Source organism: Equus asinus, chromosome 26, assembly GCF_041296235.1.
Source record: "Equus asinus isolate D_3611 breed Donkey chromosome 26, EquAss-T2T_v2, whole genome shotgun sequence".
NCBI classification, from domain to species: Eukaryota; Metazoa; Chordata; class Mammalia; order Perissodactyla; family Equidae; genus Equus; species Equus asinus.
Window position 1 is genome coordinate 35032888 of NC_091815.1, and position 20924 is coordinate 35053811.

Consider the following 20924-nt stretch of genomic DNA (forward strand, 5'->3'; position numbering starts at 1 on the left):
CTCTGTGAGCAGCTGTCCCTGTTGACTCCTCACTCCCCTCAGACTTCTCCACTCCTGTCAGCTCCACATGGAGAACAGGGCGACATTCACAGCAGAGCCCTCCCCTCAAGGCCATTTAGCACCCGTCTCCTGAAGACTCCTCCAACTTTGTCTTTTGGCTTTTCCCTAATACTTTGCAATTTACATATTTTTGAACAGGTAATATATTCACCTGGCCAAAATTTCAAAATGCACAGCAGAGTCTGTCTTCAGATGCCCAGTCTCCTCCTGGGAAGTGACCAGTGTCCATAGGCTGCTCTGAGCCTTGATTTGTTCACCTAAAGGATCTTAGGGGTCATTTGACATCAGTGGTACAGAAGTCGTCATGCGTCCGTGACTGTGCAGGATTCCATGGCCTGGATGGATTCTGATTCTGTACACACCTTCTGCTAATACAAAATTCCTGGCATTAAGTTATTCTACCAATAAAAAAGCTGCAATCAGTAATCTTGTGTGTCCTTTCACATGTGTGTACGTATTTATGACTGCGGGATAAGTTCCTAAAAGCAAAAGAGCTGGATTTGATGTTCTTCCTATCTTGAGAAATATGGCCTTGTTTTTCTCCACTGAGGGCAGAAAGGTTCACATTCCCGGTATCGAAGGATGAAAGTATATATTTTCAGCAACCCTGTGTGGGGTGAAACCTTTGATTTTTGCCAGTAGCAGGTGAAAATTGGTGTTTCCAGATAGCTTTTAAAAATTTATTTGCACTTTATTCTTATTGAGGAAAACTTCACATAAAGTAAAATTCACAATTCGAGTCATTTGCAGGTGAACAGTAGGTGGTTTATAGTACATTCACAGTGCTGCCCAATGATCACCACTATCTAATTCCATCCATCTAACGTTTTCATCACCCCAAAGAGAAACGCTGTGCCCAGGAAGCAGTCACTCTCCATACTCCCCTCCCCCAGCCCCTGGAAACTCCTAATCTGCTTTTTCTCTCCGTGGATTTGCCTATTGTGGACATTTCATATAAGTGGAATTGTGCAAAATGTGGCCTTTTCTGTCTGGCTTCTTTCACTAGAAAAAACATTTTCAAGTTTGATCTATGTAGCAAGTATCACTAATTCTTTCTTTTTTGTCTGAATAATATTCCATTGTATGGATGTACCACATTTTGTTTACCTATTGATCAGTTGATGGGCATTCATGTTGTTTCTACATTTTGGCTACTGTGAATAATGCTGCTATGAACATTGGTATTCATACTTTTGTTCAAACATATATTTTCAGTTTTCTGGGGCATATGCCTACCCAGGAGTGGAATTTCTAGGACAAATAGTAGTCCAAATGTTTAAACTTTTTAGGAAATGCCAGATTGATTTCCACAGTGGCTGCTCCATTTTACATTCCCACTAGCAATGTTCGAGGGTCCCAATTTCTCCATATTCTTGCCAATATTATTTTCTTTCTTTATTTTTTAAATTACAGCCACGTAGTAAATGTGAAGAGCTGGCCCTGGTGGTCTGGTAGTTAAGATTCGGTGCTCTCATAGCCATGGCCTGGATCGGTTCCCCAGCCACGGAACCACACCACTCATCTGTGGTTGTCACACTGTGGTGGCTGCGTGTTACTGTGATGCTGAAAGCTAGGCCACCGGTATTTCAAATACCAGCAGGGGTCACCCATGGTGGGCAGGTTTTAGTGGAGCTTCCAGTCTAAGACAGATGAGGAAGAAGGACCCAGCCACCCACCTCTGAAAAACTTGGTCATGAAAACCTTTTGACCAGCAACGGAGCACTGTCTGATATGGCGCAGAAGACGAGAGGACAGCGCAAAGAGACCAAGCAGGGTTCACTCTGCTGCACACAGGGTCACTAGGAGCCAGAATCAACTCCACGGGACTAACATTAAGTGGGTGTGAAGGCGTATTTCCTTGTGGTTTTGATTTGCGTTTATGTAATGACTAACGATGTTGATTTTTCCATGGACTTCCTGCCCATTTGTATACCTTCTTTGGAGGATTTTTTTTTCAAATCCTTTGCACCTTATTTAACTGAGTTGTTTGTCTTTTTGTTGTTGAGTTGTAAAAACTCTTTACGTATGCTGGATACTACACCCTTATCAGATCTATGATTTGAAAATATTTTCTCTCATTAAACGGGCTGGCTTTTCACTTTGTTGATAGTGTCAACTGACAAACAAAACTTTGTCCTTTTGATGAAATCCAGTTCATACAAGTTTTTTTCTGTCCAACTACTGGAAAGTCAGAGTATGGAGTGGAGTGAGGCCAAGAAGAGGTGGTCCCACATCCAGTGATGGAGGAGGGCCTGGAGAAGCAACGTCCAGATCCTGCTGGGAGCAGAAGGACACAGGATTGTGGTGAAGCAGGTGGATCCATCCTCATCCTACTTTCCTGCAGGGAGATCAGGGCCCGTGGCAGAGGTGATGCTGGAGGCCATCAGGGAAGCGACTGTGAAGACCCTGCTCTTCCTCCTCTGCCTCATCTTCCTCATGTGAGCATTGTTCCAGGGGGAGGGGGAGGTGTGGGGAGCACTAGGGGAATGTGGCTGAGTCCAAAAGTCAATGCAGGAGGGGCCCAAATGGGTCAGCGGTGGGGCAGACAAGAGGCTGACATGGGGTGGGGGTGGGGATCCACACAGGCAGCCGTCATGCCCACCCACCAGACGTCCAGGATGGGAGGTACCTGTATGCTCAAGACAGTCTGTGGGGCCACACCTGCCCTCTCCCACCTCAGTCACCCCTCCAGCCCCTGTACATGGAATGGCATGGGGGGGTGACTCTGCTCACAATCCCACCAGACTGAAAGACCCTGGTCTCTTCTCTCAGAATGAGGTCCTGCAGGAGGAAGGTGATGAGGCCCACAGGGGACGTGGAGGATGCAAACACAACCCTAGGTTAATCATTCTGGTCAGTGATGTGGGTGTCTCACAACCTAACATCTCACTGCACACCTCCCCCAGGATGGCCTCTGGGATTCCTCCACTCAACATGGCCAAAACTGAGCTACCACCTTCCTGCCCAAACCTATTTCTACCTGGGGTTCCCTCTCACACTGATGACACCACAGCCCCAATCTCTGAGGCCAGAACTGAAGTGTGGTTCTCCATTTTACATCCATCCTTTCCCCCCAATGCACCCATTGATAAGTTTTGTCCATCCATCCTCTGACATGTCTCATCTTGCTGCCCGGCTCCTGCTCATCCTGACCTGGTTATTCCTGGGGCCTCATCCCTGGGTCTCAGAACCCACCCCACCTCTTGCCTCTATCTCTCTCCTCAATATGGACCTCCAGACTGTGTTTCCAGAGACCATCATCGTCCACGTCCTGCACAGTATGAACGGCCACATGTTCTCTCCATGGCCAGAGACTGAGCTGAAAATACCACAGGCTGGATTTGAAGGCCTGGTGTGGTCTCTTCTCTGCCGGACTCTCCCACAAATTCCTCCCTCTCCCTGCATCTGTCAACGTCTCCACCTCCAGCCAGGCCCAGGCCTCTGGGACTCTGAGACTTTGCATGTGCAGTTCCTTCTCCTGAAATGCCCTTCTTTCCCCATTCCTACCTCTCCAAGTCATGCTCATCCCTCAGGCTCAGTCGTAAAAGTCCCCAGAAAGTGTGAGCGTGATTCTTGTATGTTTCCGGGTAGAGTGACATTCAGTCATTTATTTATAGACTCTTGAGTGAATATTACTGAAGCCCTACTATGTGCTAATATTATTGTAGTTTCCAGGGGTTTATCGGGAAACGCAGCAACCAAGATCTGTGTCATCAAGAAGCTGTCATTCTGGAGACAATGACAGAAATCAAAATTAGTAAATAACAAATAATATCAGAACATGTTGGATCATAATATGTGTTTGGAGAAAAATCATGCAGGGAAAGGAGCACGTGACATCTTGGGGACAATTTTCTACATCTGAGAATGTGAGGTGTGATGGTAGAGCAAAGACTTATGATGGTAAGAACACAGGTTCTGTGTTTGCCTGAGAGTAAATTATCCCAGGAAAACAACAAAGAGAGGACGGTGAGTGGAATAGTCAGAGTTAGAAGCACGCCTAGTGTGTTGGGGAAACAGGAGGAAGAAGATTGACAGAAAAGGGAGGCACAGGGAGGGGAGAAGCTGGGAGGATGGAGCAGACCACGTGCTGCTGCAGAGCGTGTGAGGCCCTGCAGGAAACGCAAGAATCTAGAAGCCATGGAGGATGTGATTGAACTTTCATTTTCACGGGATCCCCATGGAGCTCTGTTCAGAAATGGTCAGAGTGGGTCCACAGCAGCAACACAGAGATTGGGAAGGGACTGCTGAATTCTCCAGGCAGGAAGTGACGGTGACTTGACCAAGGAGGTGGGGTGGAGAGTGAGGGTTTATGTTTAGATGTATTATGAAGGTGGAACTAATAGTGTTTTCTAATGGATGTGAGGAGTGAGGGAGGGAGAGGAGCAAGGATGATGCCCAAATGCTCCCCCTGAGCAACTGGAAGGATGGGGCTGTGTTTCATGGAGGACGTCAGAGAGTAGGGTTTGGAAGGGGGATGTTTATTCTGAGAAGCCACTTGACATCCAACTGAGGACGTCAACGAGACAGTTGGATATGAATGTCTGGAGATCAGGAGTGGTGTCCAGGCTGGAGATGTGAGGATGTAGAACCATGTAAGTGATGACAACACATGAGGCAAAAAGGGGCTAATGCACTCGGAGAAGAGAAAGGCACAAGGAAACACACTTGTCTTTAGTGATCCTAACATAGTGGTTTTAATGGAGAGGCAGGAAAGGGATGCAGACTTGGTTGGAGAAAGTCCAGGAGAGAATTGAATGAGGGGAGATGCGAAGAGTGGTACAGACAGCACCTTGAGGAATATGGCTGAAAGAGGAGCAGAGGAAGGGGTCAGCGAAGGAGGGCTTTTCTCCATTATTCTCTGTGTTCTCCCTGGAGACATCATCTGCCTGATTTCCCACCTCTATTAGCTTCTTTGGGCCACTGTCACAAATGACCACACATTCAGCATCTAAAAAAAATATTCTTTCACTGCTTTGGAGGCCAAAAGTCCACGGAGGGGAAAATTAATATTTTCCCTCTGGCCTTCTAAGTTATTGATTGGATCCCTGTAACACCAGACCTATTGGCAAGAGAAATGCATACAAATATATTTAACGTACGTCAAATGTGGCACAGGAGGCTTCCTAAGGAAATGGAGATGAGAAAAAATACTTAAACCTGGGTATTTCATTTGATACAAAGTCAAATTGTGCAGAGATGTGATAGGACAAAGAGTGTGGGCTCAGTGCAGTAAACCGGGAGAAACTTAGCAAGGCCTGTTCCTCCAGATTCCTCTCTGCGTCCCTTGATCTTAGGAGATAAGATGCTCCTTTCCTCCGGGTACAGGAGGGCACCTTAATGAGAGTTTATGACCCGCTTCAAGAGAAGGTCAGAAAGTCCTTCCTGTACATGATGTTTCTCAAATTCCTCCAGCTTGAAATAGTCAATATGCAAAGGTGCCACATCTTGGGGTAACGTGTCCTGAACCCCATCATGCAAAACCAGTTATGCTGGGCTGAAACCAAGTCGTTGGTAGTTTGCACTCCCCTAGAGGCTTAGAGGCCATATCACTCTGTCTGTGGGGTCACCTTGCTCTTCCTCCTCTGTGTGTAGAACATAGCCCTCTGCTTCTCTCTCAGAAGGACACTTGCGACTAGATTTAGGGACCAACCCAGGTAATCTAGGATCACCTCCACCGGTCAAGATCCTTACCTTAATCACATCTGCAAAGACCATTCTCCCTTATAAGGGAACAATTACAGGGTCCAGGGATTATGACCTGGGTATCTTTGGGTGGTTGCTCTTCCCATGTGACCTTTTACCCTTGAATGCCCCCATCTGGCCTCCAGACTTTCTCCCCTTAATCTTCTTTGCTCTGCTCTTCCTTCTCCTGACACATGGGTAACCCCTGGTAAAAGTGTTTAATGCCACTATAAAAAGACGAAAATTTACAGACTTGGAGAATATATCTGCAAATATGTATCTGATGGATGATTTGCATCTAGGATACATTAAGGACTAGCAAAAAAAATTAGTAAACAAACAAAAATAAGAGAGACCGGTTTTATATATATATATTTTAAAAACCAACCACTTATCAACATAAAAACAAGTACCTGTATATAAGAATTGGCCAGGGATTTTAGTAGACATTTTTCTAAATATATAAATGCCCAACAAACACATGAAAAGAAAATCAACATTAGTAATATTAGAGAAATGCAAACCATGACCACACAGTGAGGAACCCCTTCACACTCATTAGAGTTGATATTTAAAATGAAAAACCCAAAGGAGAAATAAGCAGTGTTGGTGAGGATGCAGAGAAATGGAACTCCTGTGCTTTGCTTTTGAGATTGCAAAATGGGGCATCTGCTATGGAAAACAGAATGGCAACTCCTCAAAAAATTAAAAATAGAATTACCATAATATCCAATAATTTCACTTGTGGGTGTGTAACCAAAGAATCAAAAGCAGCAACTCGAATAGATGTAGGTACATGCTTGCTCATGACACAATAATGAACATGTGGAAACAACCCAGGGGTCCATCGACAGAGGAATGGATTAACGAAGTAACGAAAACACAGACAATGAAACATTACTCAGCCTTAAAGAAGAAGGAAATTCTGACACATGCCTCAGTGTGGATTGAAGACATTGTGCTTAGTGAAGTAAGCCAGTCACTAAAGGACAAATACTGTAGATACCAATTAACGAAGTATCTAGAGTAGGAAAATTCATAGACGCACAGCAAACAGAATGGTGGCGGCCAGGGTCTGGGGCAGGGGAAATGGAGAGTTATTCATTTAATGGGTGCAGTTTCAGCTTGGGAAGATTTGAAAAGTTCTGGAAATGGATGGTGATGTTTGTTGCATAGCAATGTGAACTTACTTAATGCCGCTGACCTGAACACTTAAGAAGGGTTAAAATGGTAGTTTTGTTATGTATCTTTAACCATAATAATAACAAAAACAGCCAAAGATTTAATCATCCACTTCACCAAAGAAGAAAAACAGACGACAAATGAGCACTTGAAAACATCTCAGCATCACTTGTCATTAGGAAATTACAGACTAAAACCAGGATGAGAAACACACCTATTAGGATAACTAGAAAACTAAATAAAAAGAAAAAGAAAATGAAATTCTGACAATAGCAAATGCTAATGAGGATGTGGAACAGCCAGAACTCACACGCGCTACTGGTGGGAGCACCAGGGTACAGACACTTTGGAGAACAGATTGCAATTTCATATAAAGTTAAACCTACGGTTATCATAATATTGGGCAATCTGACACCCAGGTATTTACCCTGGAGAAATAAGAATGTATATTCCCACAAAATCTGCAGGTGAATATTTATAGAATTTCATTCATAGTTGCCCCAAACCTGGAAACAACCCAAATGTTCTTCAGCTGGCAAGTGTATACAAAATGGGGCACATTGAAACAATGGAGTATCAGCCAGCAATTAAAAGGAACAAATTATTGATACACACACTCAATAACCTGGACAACTGTCAAATGCATTGCTAAAGGTGAATGAAGCCAGACTACATTTTGCTGATTCCATTTCTACAACATTCTGTAAACAGCAAAACAAGAGGGATGGAGAACAGAAACAGCGTTTCTTCTAGGGTTATGGGTAGAGGGAGGATTTGGCTCCCCAGAGACAGCACGAGAGAACGTCTTGGCTAACGGCTGTCTTCAGGATCTTTCGTGGTTGTGGGTACATAGTGAAATACCTCTGTCAAGCCGCACAGAACTGTATATAAAAAGTGAACCTCACTGTGCCTAAACTTGAAATAAATTAAAAATCAAAACCCACAATTACATATCGCTACTCTCCCAATAGAATTATTAAAGTTTACAAAACTGACAATACCAAGTGTTAAAACATGTGAAACTGCTGGAATTCTGGCACATTAGAGTCAGGAGTAAAGGTTAAAACCATTCTGGACAACAATTTGGGAATTCCTCCTAAAGTTAAACATGTGGTTACTCTTGGATCTAACAATTCCACTTGCATGCACTCAGGAGGATGAAAATATGTCCATAAAAAGAACTATGCCTCAATATTTATTATCAAAAATCTCAAATGTCTTTCAACAGGTGATTAAATAAAAGATTACAGTACACCCACATAATGGAATACTACTCAGTAATCAGAGATTATGAACTACAGATACATACGACTTGATCCGTTTCAAAATGGTATGCTGAGTGAGAGAATCTAGACACCATGAGTCCATTTCTAGGGAATTCTGAAATAGACAAAACTAATTCACTGAGGTGGAGAGTATGTCAATTGCTACCTGAGCTGGAAGTGGGAGTGATGAGCTGTAAATAGGTCTGGGAAAACCTTTTGAGTAGTGGAAACGTTCTGTCTTGTCTCCTGATTGTGGAGTCGTAACTGGGATGTACCTTTGTCAAAATTCATAGATGTAACTTTCAAGTGGGAACTTTTTATTTGACTTGAATTATAAAGTTCATTAAAGGAAAACAATAAGAACTCATTGAACTTTCCAGTCCATGAACACAGTATACATTTCTTGACTGTGGAATCAACTGTATTGGGGTTATGTGCCACACTCTTACATTTCTTAATAATCTAGAACTAGTATTATTATACTTATTAGAAACTCACTGCCTCATAGATCAAATGAGAGTACAAAATCTCTCTCTGTTATTAAGGTTGAAGGAACAGTTATCTAGACAGTCCTGTATCTGAAAGATTTTACAAACTGCTGGTGGCAAATGCATTTATGTCACAGGTGTCAAGGACGTCCCAGAAGAATATGACACAGAGTGAAAGGCAAAACCTCATGAGCTGAACCTAAAATCTTAATTATAGCTGTAGTTTCCACTCAAGTTTCCTGGAAATATTACACCTTGTGAGCCACATGTAACTTTAAAAAGATGTTTTACATGACAGGAAATGCTAATCTGTATGATGAGGACCTAAAAAATTTCACCCTAGTCCACACAACACTGAACAATACCATTCAGGAGAAAGAAGTTTCCTCTGCCCTGGCTCCTAGAACATGTGTCCTATCTTTTGTTTTACAGGAAAATGCTACATGATTTTTATTTTGGAGATGCTGTTATAATTTCGTGAATCAGCATACTAGAAGTGAAAAAAAAATCTAAAGCCCATATTCATATTTTGGAAAACACCCCACATACTGCCAGGATCCACAGCAAACTCACCAGTGACCGAGCTCTAAAGGCTAACAGCTGAGTGTCTGGGGAGGAAACGACTCCACTGGGTGGGGAGCATACCATGGGTGTGGACAAGCTGGGTCAGCTCCCCTCTTGTCTCCAGCCTCCTCAACACAGAGATGCTCAATAAACGTTTGGGGAATGAATGAATGAATGAATGAATGAATGAATGCTTGGCTGATGCCTCACGTCACCTAGAATCCCTTTCTTTCCTTCTGTCCTGGATGCTCACACAGACTTTAAAGAATCCTACACCTGGCAGGACAGGCCACTTGGGTTCTTGATGAGGCTGTGACCCTCCAGGGTCAAGCAGGAGCTACCAGCTCCCTGGTGTAGACAGCAGGGCTCAAAGAAGCACCCCACATGGGAGGCCCTTAGAGACTCACCATCTCCCACTGCTCAGATGTCCTCAGAGGTCCTGGTCCAGGCTCCAGTGCTGGATGGAAGCCCCAAGATGGGGAGAGGACACGGGGTCTGCTCCTTGTTTACTGCCCTCTTCTCGGGGGTCTCTGGGCCCTGGAGAGTCTCCCCACTCCGTGCAGAGGGTGGATGAGCTCAGGCCTGTGGTTCCTCTTTTGTGAATGGCATAGCTCACATGCTCCTCCGCACCTTCCTGTAGGTCCCCCAGCAGGGCCAGCTCCCGCTCATCTTCCCCGTCTCTTTTCTGACACAAGCCAAAAGCACAGAACCCTCCATCTCAGAGATGCTGCTGCTGCCCCTGCTGTTAGAGAGGGGCTGGGTGCAGCAGGGGCTGTGGCTGACCCTCATTTCCTGGCAGGGTCCCTGGCTCAGTATGACAGACACTGGTTGGAAGTGCAGGAAACTGTGACTCTGCAGGAGGGCATGTGCGTCTCTGTGCCCTGCACCTTCTCCTATCCCTGGTACTATCGGACTGACTCTGCCCCAGCTCATGGCTACTGGTTCCAGAGGGGCCAAATCCATGCCAGGATGCCCGAGCGGCCACAAACGACCCAGTTCGTAAAGTGTGGGAGGAGACCCAGGGCCGATTCCACCTGCTCAGGGACCCCAGGACTACAACGGCTCCCTGGACATCAGAGATGCCACAAAGAGTGACAACAGAAGATACTTTTTTGGGTGGAGAGAAATTACAAATCTAGCCACCTCTCTGCGCATGCGACAGGTAAGGATTGGGCTCCAGGAAATGCCACAGGGGAAGGTCATGGGGTCACGGGGCAGGGCTGAAATGGGATTCCTCGTCTGAGAGTGGCTGGGGGTACAATGTGTCATGGCTCAGAGGGAGGAGCTGGACCAAAGCCTGAGGGATCTCACTGCTGCACCTCAGAACCTCCCTCCAGATGCCTGGATCTCCCCATCCCCTCACCAGCCATGACCCAGATGCCCCACATCCTCATCCCTGGGACCCTGGAGTCTGGCCGCCCCAGGAACCTGACCTGCTCTGTGCTCTGGGCCCGTGAGGGGGGCATGCCCCCCATCTACTCCTGGACATTGGCTGCCCTCACCACCCTGGTTCCAAAGACCCATCTCCCATCTGTTCTCACCCTCACCCCACGGCCCCAGGACCATGGAACCAACCTCACCTGTCAGGTGAATTTCCCTGCAGCTGGTGTGACTGTGGAAAGGACCATCCAGCTCAACAGAATCTTGAGTGCTGGGCCAGGTCGCCTGGGTCTCTGCGGGGGCAAGAGTCAGGATGGCCAGGCTGGGGACGCTTGGTTCTGTTTTTCTAGATGCCTGGCTGAGTAGGGGACCTAGAAGTATACAAGCCCTGTTCCTCTGCCACTTCTCTGGCTCCCAGGGGCTGGGGGAATGCCTACATTTATCTCACCCCACCCTCCCTCTGAGGGGGGAAATACACCCTTCTGATCATAGGTGCTCTAGAGAACCCAGAAAATGGTGTTGACGTAGGAGATGGCACACGTAGGAGGGAGCCCCCTCCCATGGGGTGTTGACTGGGGTGGGGTCTCTGCCAGGTCCGGTGAGACCTGGAGTTTCAGAGCCCAGATGGCGGGGCTGGGGTTGGACAGGAGAAGCCCCTGTCAGATCTCCTTCTTCAACATTCTCTAATTCCCGTCTTGCCAGCATGACCCACAACCTCATCCCTGCCCTTCTTAAATGTGCTCTTTATCTTCATCCAGTCACCGAAGGCCTTGGGGGAGTTTTTCATTATTTAGAGAAGTTTTAGGTTCACAGTAAAAGTGAGCACAAGTTGAGAGATTTCCCCTATATAGGCTGTACTTTCCAACATATTGCACAGCATCCCCTCCCCGACCATCAAAATCCCCCACCAGAGGGTACATTTGTTACAACCCATGAATCTACATGGACACGTCATTTATCACCCAAAGTCCACAGTTGACACTAGGTTTCACTCAGGTCGTGCAGCCTACGGGTTTGGACAAATGACGTGTATCCATCATTATAGCATCATACAGATTAGTTTTATTGCCCGAAATATCTCTTTGGGCTGTAAATCTCCCACCATCACCCTCACCTCTCTCTGGAGCCCAGCTCCCCCGACTGCTCTATTCCTATGGGTAACGGCATCTGGTCCCCTCACTGGATAGTGAGTCCTGCTGGGGCTTTCTCTGCAGTGCCTATCAAACTGTTGACATGTGATGCCCAGAGACACATCCCTCACCCTGGATCTTGGTTTCCCAGGAGACAAGGCCAGGCAGGGCCAGCAGAGCTGTCTGGGTCTGACCTGAAGCTCTGAGGACTCCTAGCTTCCACGTCCTTCTAGAGGTATGAAAGACCACCTTTGATCCTGAAAGACAGGGTCTGTGGAGGACAGGAGAAGAGATTCAGACACCCTTCCCAGAAGGAAGGAGGGACAAAGCATTTCAGCATTCCTTAGTGCTCTGGGTGTGTGCGTGTGTCCATCTCTCTGGAATGCCTATGGGATCAAGAGCCTCATGGTCTTGTTGCAGCCAGGTCTGGGGGCTGTTGCAGAGAGACACTGGATGGAGAAGAACCTGGGTCCTAGAAGAGATGGACTGAGGGGTAGATGCTGCATAGGAGATGTCACATGGACCTTGTCTTTCTGGAAAAGGCTGAGTTCCTATGATGGGGGGAGAAGCTAGGGACTAAACCTTGGATGGGAGAGGACGGAAGACCCTCTCTAAGTGCTGGAGAAGAAGGGGACACAAGTCTGTTCATCAAAATTTGAAATTCTCTCCCCTAAGACTCTCTTGTCTTAAGGGGACCGGGGACCAGGGCAAGAGAGATTCAGGGGGCCCTTGGGGGAGCTGGTGTCACTGCACCGTTCACTCTCTGCCTCTGTCTCATCTTCCTCATGTGAGCTTGGTTGGGTGTGGGCCGAAAGCTGGAGAAGAGGAACTTGGAGATGTTGTGAGGGCCAAGAGCAAGGGTGGGGACTATGGTGATGGTGAGAATTCAGCTGGTAGCCCCTGAGCCAGGCATGAGTGTGTTCCCAGCCCTGGTTTCAGAGTGCAGGAACACAGGAGGGGACCTTGTTACAAAGTCTTGTTATGAAGGCTCCTGGGCTCACTCCACCCTTGACCTACCTTAGTCCCTCACTCCAGCCTCAGAAGAGTGACCTGTGACAAAGACTCTGGTGTCTCCCATCAGAGTGAAGACCTGCAGGAAGAAAGCAGCCAGGAAAGCAGTTGACAGGAATGACATTAATCCTGCAATCTGGCCAGCTTTGTTGGTGAGTGATGTGGGCATCCTGACATGCAGTCTGCCCACCACATCTCCCCGGGGTGACCCAAAGTCATGCTCCATTAGGCATGTCCAGAAATAAGCTCATCACCTTCCTGTTTGTTTGAAAATGTAGGGGATTTTTTACCGTCATGTGCCACATAAAATTTCAGTCAATAACAGACCACATATGCAACGGTGGTCTCATAAGATGAGTACCATACAGCCTAGGCGTGTAGTAGGCTATACCATCTAGATTTGTGTAAGTACACTCTAGGATGTTCACACAATGATAAAATCACTTAACAGACTATTTCTCAGAACGTGCCCCCGTCATTAAGCAATGTATGACTGTAGTCACATACGTGAGGCCATAGATCGGGAGACAGTTGTTACTCACAATTCCTAAGAGGAGGGAGAAATGCTACACCACACAGGGCATGCGAGGAAGCAGCAGGGTTGGTCAGGAGGCAGAGATATCAAGGAGAAAATGCGATCAGGACCCTTTACTAAGGATTCGGTGGGAAAGGCAAGGTTAGGCAGGGTAAGGACATTGACGACTGGCTAGTTGGAATAATTTTGGCAGGCTCTGGGGTCGAGGTGCTGCCTCGAGTTGTCTGGTACCCGGCCCTGGGAGATTAGGGCAGAAGGATAGGCTGGAGTGTAAGAGCTTGAGAAAGGAAGTGGTTGGAGGGTGAGCTTTGAACTGGTTGGTTTGCGATATGAAAGGCAAGCTTGCAGGCAAATCCTTTACTATCTCTACCAACTTACTTGCGCTGGAAGGGGCAGTTCCAAGATTCAAAGGCCCCAGATGTCAGAACATCAGGAACACGTGGCTAATACACCTCCAAACATACTTTTCCTGCGGGACCCCTCATATCACTGGTGGCACTCTTGTCCCTGGCTCCCAACCAGAGACCTGGCTTTGTCCCACCCCAGTCCTCCGTCACCTCTTCCTGCTTCCATATACTGCAAAGCCTGTCTGTGCTTCTTAATACAGCTTAATACAACCCCTCCCTTCGAGCATAGCTCCCCTCTTAGTCCTTATCCTGCCGAAGCCCTCTTGTCTCTCCTCTCCAGCGCATTGGAATTACCTCCATAATGAAATGCACCGCTTCTCCACACTGCCAAAACACAAGAGTTCAAACAACTTCATCTGGCATTTGGGGCTGAAAAACCAGAGTCACCTTCAATAATTCACTCTTCCCACACGGGCCTGCTCACTCACCTCAAGCAGAGCAACCTTTCTGCATCTCAGAATCATTGCTCGACTGTTCCCTCCTCCTCACTTGCCTAAATCAACCTGTCCTACTCCTGGTCATCCTTTGAGCTCTGACCTTATTTGCTTATTTAAAACTCTGACTACTGTGGACATTGCTGTGAGGGTTTTGAGCACATGGTCAGCCATCACCCATACATTAATCTACTCCTTCAGCAACTATCTCTTGCTTCTCAATTATTCCAAGGGCTTGGATAATACCCGTACTTTTGTGAGTACATTTTTTACAAATATAAAATGTCCCTGATGTTAAGGACTTACGTCTATTGGGGAGGAGTATGAAAATAATGAATAAACAAGTAGTGAAAATGTACAGGAAATAAGTGTTCTGAAGGGAAATGAAATGGGAGAATGGGAAGGGATAGTCCTTGGGCTGGAGTCTCTGAGAAAACACCTGCAGGAGGTAAAGGAGCTGGTGTGAGCCCTGAGAGAGGATCACTGAGGGCTCTAAACAGATGGAGCAGAAAGTACTAGGGCTCTGAGGCTGGGGCATCCCTGATGTGTTGGAGAAACAGCAAGTGAGACAGTGTTCCTAAAGCAGAGTTATGTGGGGGTGGGGTGTGGGGAATGGTGAGGAGGGAATGAGGATGGAGAAGCATGGAGGCTGCAAATATCACAGGTTCTTCAGTTCACCATCATTACTTATGTAATTTGAGAAGGGCGACAACTTCTGTGTGTGTCTCCTTTCATATTCACACAGAACACTTCAGTTCTGTTCTGACCACCAATGTGGTAGGGTTTTTCCCATACCAGGCAAGTCTCTCTGACCTCAGCTAAGCATCACACAATATAACTCAATTCTGACACAATCTCAATTAGCAACAGATTCCACAGGTTAAGAGCTCAGTCCCATGAGATTGCCCCTCACCCCCTGCCCCCACTTCAGCCACCAATCACAAGTCCAGGTTGTCACCTGTTCTTCTGACCAACTGGCTATAAATTGGAGGTTCCCAGGACACCCTTCTCGGGTTCAATTAGTTTGCTAGAGTGGCTCAGAGATCTCAGAAAAACAGTTTACTTTCTGTGTACCAGCTTATTACAAAAGGATATGAGAATGGATTCAGATGAACAGCCAGATGTGAGATGCATAGGGTGTGTTATGTGAGAAGGGGCAAGGAGTATTCATGCCTTCTCTGGGAGCGCTGCTCTCTCAGCACCTCCACGTGTTCACCAACCTGGAAGCTCCGTGAACCTCAAACTGTGGCATTTTTATGGAGGCATCATCATGTAGACGTGATAGAGAATTAACTCCATTTCCAATCTCTCTCTCTTTTTTTGGAGAATCGTTGATAGGGCTGAAATTTCCAAGCTTTTACTCATGGCTTGGTGTTTCTGGTGACCAGCCATCCCCACCCAGGAGCCATCCAGAATTGCCTCGTTAGAACAAAAGATACTCCTATGACCCAGGAAATTCCAAGGGATTCATGATTTCTGTATCAGGAACCAGGGTCAACAACCAAGAGTTACAATAGGAACCGGGGGAAGATAGATATCTATATCTATATCTATATCTATCTATCCTTATTATTTCTGAGACATGAACTAACACTCATTTTAATGAAATCACAGTGTCCGCTGCATTGAGAAATCCTGTAGCAAGATGGGGTAGAAGAAAGGAGACTAGATAAGGTCTCAAAAAGTCTAGACAAGAGATGATGCAGACTGTATTACTTTTCTGGGGTTGCCATAACAAGATTCCATGGACTGGATTGCTTAAACCACAGACTTATTTTTTCTCAGTTGTTAAGCCTGGGAGTCCAAGAGCAAGGTGCCAGCAGGGTTAGTTTCTCCTGAAAACTCTCTCCTTGTCTTACAGATGACCACCTTCTTGCTATGTCCTCACGTGGTCTTTTCTCTGTACGCACACCCCTAATGTCTCTTCTTCTTATGAAGATAAAAGTTATTTTGGGCCTTACACTAGTGCACTCAGTTAAATTTAACTACCTCTTTAAAGTCCCTATCTTCAAATACAGTCACAAGTGCATATGTTAGAGCTTCAACATATGAATCTAAGGGGGCACAATTCGGTCTATAAGAGACTTAGTCCAGGGAAACAATGTTGAATCTGGTGTGAAGAAGTAGGGTTCTGAATATATTTTGATGGTGGAGCCAACAGGATTTCTTAATGGAGTGACAGTACACGTGGACTATGATCAAAGAGAGAGAGCTCACTGCCTCTATCTCATAGATGTCATAGACGTCAAGATGACTCCATAGATGTCCATAGGTGTCACACATGTCCATTTGTGTCAAAGACGAATCCATAGATGTCATAAGTGTTCAAAGATGTCATAGCTATTCATAGATGTTATAGATGGTGCTGTGGATGTAGTCGATGTCCGTAGGTGTCAAAGATGACTCTGTAGGTGTCATAGATGCTCACGATGTCATAGATGTCCATAGACATGAAAGGTAACACCACAGATGTCAATAAATGTCCACAGATAACCATAGATGCCATAGATGTCCGTAAATGTCCATAGACACTGAAGATGACTCAAATTTTGTTGCCTTGAGCAACTTAAAGAATTGACTTGCCATATCCTGAAATTTCCAACTTAGCAGAAGGAGCATATTTTCAAGAGGAGATCAAACATTGCTTGGGTTACCTGACGTTTGAGGTAGGTCTGAGAAGCTCAAGTGAAAATGACAAGTACTTGGCAAAAGTTTGGAGCTCAGGTTAGAGCTTCAGGTGGGAGACATGAAGGTTTGAAAATCCTCCACATCAAGGTCTGATAGTGGATAAAATCAGAAAGAAGAGAAGGGGTCTACTGACAGAGCCCTGGGACCCTCCAGCATTGATCAGGGAGATACGGTGGAAACAGCAAGAAGATCGCTGAGGAAGAATAAATGACTGAGAGAGTTTAGGGTTGGGTCCTGGTGGCCAAGGGAAGGTGGAGCTTCAAAGAGGAGAGAGTGCTCATTTGTTTCAAATGCTAATAATTCCAGTAACATAGTGTCTGAAAAATAATCGTTTACATTTCTCTAAGTGGAGTCACAGCTGATCTTGACAAAAGAAGATCTGGTAGCCTGGTAGAGGCAGATGTCTTGATTGGAGTGAGTTCAAGAGAGAATGGGAGGAGAGGAAGGGGAAAGACTCTTCTGAGAAATGTTTCAGTAAATCTAGAGCTGAGAAATGGGTCTGCAGCAGAAAATGGTGGTGCTCTTAAATCCCTTGGAACTTCCAGGGTGAGAGCACTGTCTTTTGTTTTAATGAGCTAACTCTTGGTGGGATCCTGGATGGGGATTTTCACCCCTGACTCCACTCTCCAGAGACTGGAGAGGGGCTGTAAGTGTGGTTAATAATTCATCACACCTATGTGAGGAAGCCTCTATAAAAATCTCAAAAGTATGGGGTTCGGGATTCTTCCAAGTTGATGAACACGTGGAGGTGCTAGGACAGTGGTGCTCCCAGAGAAGGCATGGAAGTTCCAGTCCTCTTCCCACCTACATTGCCTTATGCAAGTCTTCCAACTGTGTTCATCTGTGTCCATTTTAATATCCTTTTATAATAAGCTATTACACAGTATGTAAACAGTTTTCCTGAATTATCTGAGCCTCTCTAGCAAATTAATTGAGCCAAAGGAGGTGGCTATGGGAACAGCTAGCTTATAGTCGGTTGGTCAGATGCACAGGTGACAATCTGGACTTGAGATTGGCATCTGATGCGTGTGTTGGTGGCAGTCTTGTGGGACTGAGTCCTTAAGTTGTGGTATGTGAGGCTATCTCCAAGCAGATAGTGTCAGAGTTGATTTCAATTGTAGGACACCCAGCTGGTGTCCCAGGGAATTGCTTTGCATGGGAAAAAACCCCACACATCTGGTCTAAAAAGTGTTGTCAGCGTGATAGTAGTGTGAGAGTAAAGGAGAAACACACAGGAGGAAAGATAGATTTTTCATAAACACCTTCCTATGTATTCAGTGCCTGGCACCTCAGAGAGACCATGATCAGTAGCTGTGTGACCTTGGGAAGTACCTAACCTCTCTGACACTTAGCTCCTTTCTCTGTACAGTAAATGCGTTTTCCATATAGTTCTGTATGAGTGTTCATAACAATTGGAAAGCAACCAATAAGTGTTATATTTGTTGGATGACTGAATAACGGGACCTAATGTTTGATAAGAGAATGAAAGAAAGAATAAATGTGTTAGAGTCAAATTCACATCATGGATCCCTTTTGCCTTCTCACTGTCTCACCACCAATGCTCTGCTCTGACCCTCTTCTTTGCTTTCCACACTGGGTCACCAGCTGGAGTCCAAGTGAGACAGTCCCACTGACCCCACGAGCTCTGGAGGGACAGCCCCCACCTTGGAGATGGAGCAGGAGCTGCATTATGCTTTCCTTAGCTTTCACTGGATGAATACTCAAGATAGCACCTGCAGGACACTGTGAAGGACGCATGGGATCATCAGTCTCAGATGGAGACTCCATATCCTCTACAGGAAAAGGGGCTCAAAGACTGATTCTTGGAGACTTCATATCCCCATAGACAATGGTTTTATAAACTATTGTATGTGAGTTTCCTGCTATACCAGAACTATAATAGGCTTCAAAATAAGAGAGACATGGGGTCAAATCCATGCTCTTTTATTTATTAAGAGTAGGACATCAGGCAAGCCACCTTACTCTTCCATGTCTTGGTTTCCTGCTTTGTGAAATGGGGTTCACAGAGTTGCAGTGAGGATTAAATACAGTACATATGGAAAAAACCCAGCAAAATCCTGGTGCACTGTGAGGGTTTGGTTCATCCTGTTTCATTCTCCCTTGAACAGAAAGGCCTTAGTGACATTTCACCCAGAGGCCGGGTGTGCTCTGTCCCAGACACCACATCACAACATGTCAGTTCCCTCTCTACTCAAAGCCCTGCCGTGGACCCTGACCTGACTGGGCCTCCAGCATCATCTCCCTCCACTCCTGAATCTTCTCTTTCCAGCCTGCCTGCCTCCTACTAGTCCTCCTATGGGCAAAATCAGATATTAACATTCATAAAAATTCCTAAAACTGACTGTAGTAAAAATTCTTCTCTATCTCCTCAGCCCAAAAGAATAAATCACGTGCTTCTCAACTTGAGATTGTAAGACAGGGGTCAGGAAACTTTTTTTTGTAAAGGGCCTGAGAGCAAATATTTTCAGCTTTGCAAGGTGTATGGTCTTTGTTGCAACTATTCAACTCCATGTTTGTAGCAGAAATGCAGACAACAGACAATTGCAAAAGAATTAACGTGGCTGTGTTCCAACAAAATTTTATTTACAGAAGCAGGCAGCCCAAGGGCTGTGGTTTTCTAACCTCTATTCTAGGTTGTTCCTTATCTTGCTATGTCTACTTCCCCACTGCCATCTCCTAACCCATGAAGCCCTCTAGGCGTTCTCTGAGTACACCCATTCTGATACATTCCTTACTGTCTTTGTGCATCCACTTCCCTCTTCCAGGAAGGCCTATCGTCATGTCATCTTCTAGCTAACACCTTCTTATCCTTCAAAATGTGCTCAAAAATACATATCTGGGGACCGGCCTGGTGGTGCAGCAGTTAAGTTTGCACATTCCGCTTCGGTTGCCCGGGGTTCACCAGTTCGGATCCTGGGTGTGGACATGGCACCGTTTGTCAAGCCATGCTGTGGCAGGCGTCTCACATATAAAGTGGAGGAAGACGGGCACAGATGTTAGCTCAGGGCCAATCTTCCTCAGCAAAAAGAGGAGGATTGGCGGCAGATGTTAGCTCAGGGCTAATCTTCCTCAAAAAAAAAAAATTAAAACTAAAAAAAAATAAAAACGAGGTTTATTTAAAAAATACATATCTGGGTTGAGAAGGTGGAGGGAAGTAGGGCCTCATAATCTCTATGCTAAAAAACTGAATAATATTTTAATTTTAATAAAAAGGACCTTATACAAAAATAGCCCCAAATTCACCAGCAACACCCAAAACTTGACAGGGATAAAGCATTGTGCCATAAGGCCATAAAGTGACCCTTAAATAAACAAATGGAAGGTTGTGGTGCAGTGTCCTCTGTGTTACATCCACACAGGACAATTGAGTCAGACTTCTGCTTATGATAATGTCTGGCTAGGTCATATGTATCCACTTGTCTGATGAAAATATTAAAAATTGACAAAGACTTACAATCCAAACAAGACAGCATTGATCCACTGTTTCCTGCTTCTCCCCTCTATTCAAAACTATAAATACTGTAAATGGTGCAAGAAGCAACCGAAGGAGAATTCTGGAAGGCAAAAGAAGGTGAGCTGGTTTAGGACCCCAAGACTGGAGGAACAATACAGAGACAGGGCATCTCGGTCCCCCACCTAACAGAGTCAGGACATTCAGACTTACTGTTTCCCAAATCCTGACTGAGAAACAGAAGGCAGCCAGGAAGGCCTGTCCCTCTCCTGGATGGAAGGGGAGCCCCTCTGATGATATCAGGTGAGTCCAACACCACCAACAAGGTGGATCCATTGGAGCCAGAAACAAGAGTCCAGGAATCGCTTACCTTCTCCATCAGGCCTGAGACTATCCTCTCCTGCCCAGAGACACTGGGACAGGTGGACAGAATGGGAGGAGGGGATCCAGGCACAGGGTCTGATATGCCTGGCCCTGACACATGGTTCTCTCCTTTGTCAAATGTGAAGACCAGCTCCCTCACTGTCAGAGTTTTTTGTTGTTGTTGTATTTGGTGAAACTGGCATGAAGCAAGCAATTTAAAGGAGCAATACAGAGGCGAGTAAACAAAAAGCATTAGCAAG

The 20924-nt window shown here is 45.8% G+C and overlaps 2 long non-coding RNA genes across 2 annotated transcripts; one reads left to right on the plus strand and one right to left on the minus strand.

The window, feature by feature from the left end:
- Positions 1 to 727: 727 nt before the first annotated feature.
- On the minus strand, positions 728 to 11039 carry LOC139042166 (uncharacterized). Its single transcript, XR_011498522.1, has 3 exons — positions 10825 to 11039; positions 9652 to 9929; positions 728 to 3789 (listed from the first exon to the last, which is right to left on the minus strand). It is a non-coding gene; the product is annotated as an uncharacterized lncRNA (long non-coding RNA).
- Positions 9881 to 18889, plus strand: LOC106822319 (uncharacterized). Its single transcript, XR_011498524.1, has 3 exons — positions 9881 to 10406; positions 12790 to 12917; positions 18435 to 18889. It is a non-coding gene; the product is annotated as an uncharacterized lncRNA (long non-coding RNA).
- Positions 18890 to 20924: the final 2035 nt, after the last annotated feature.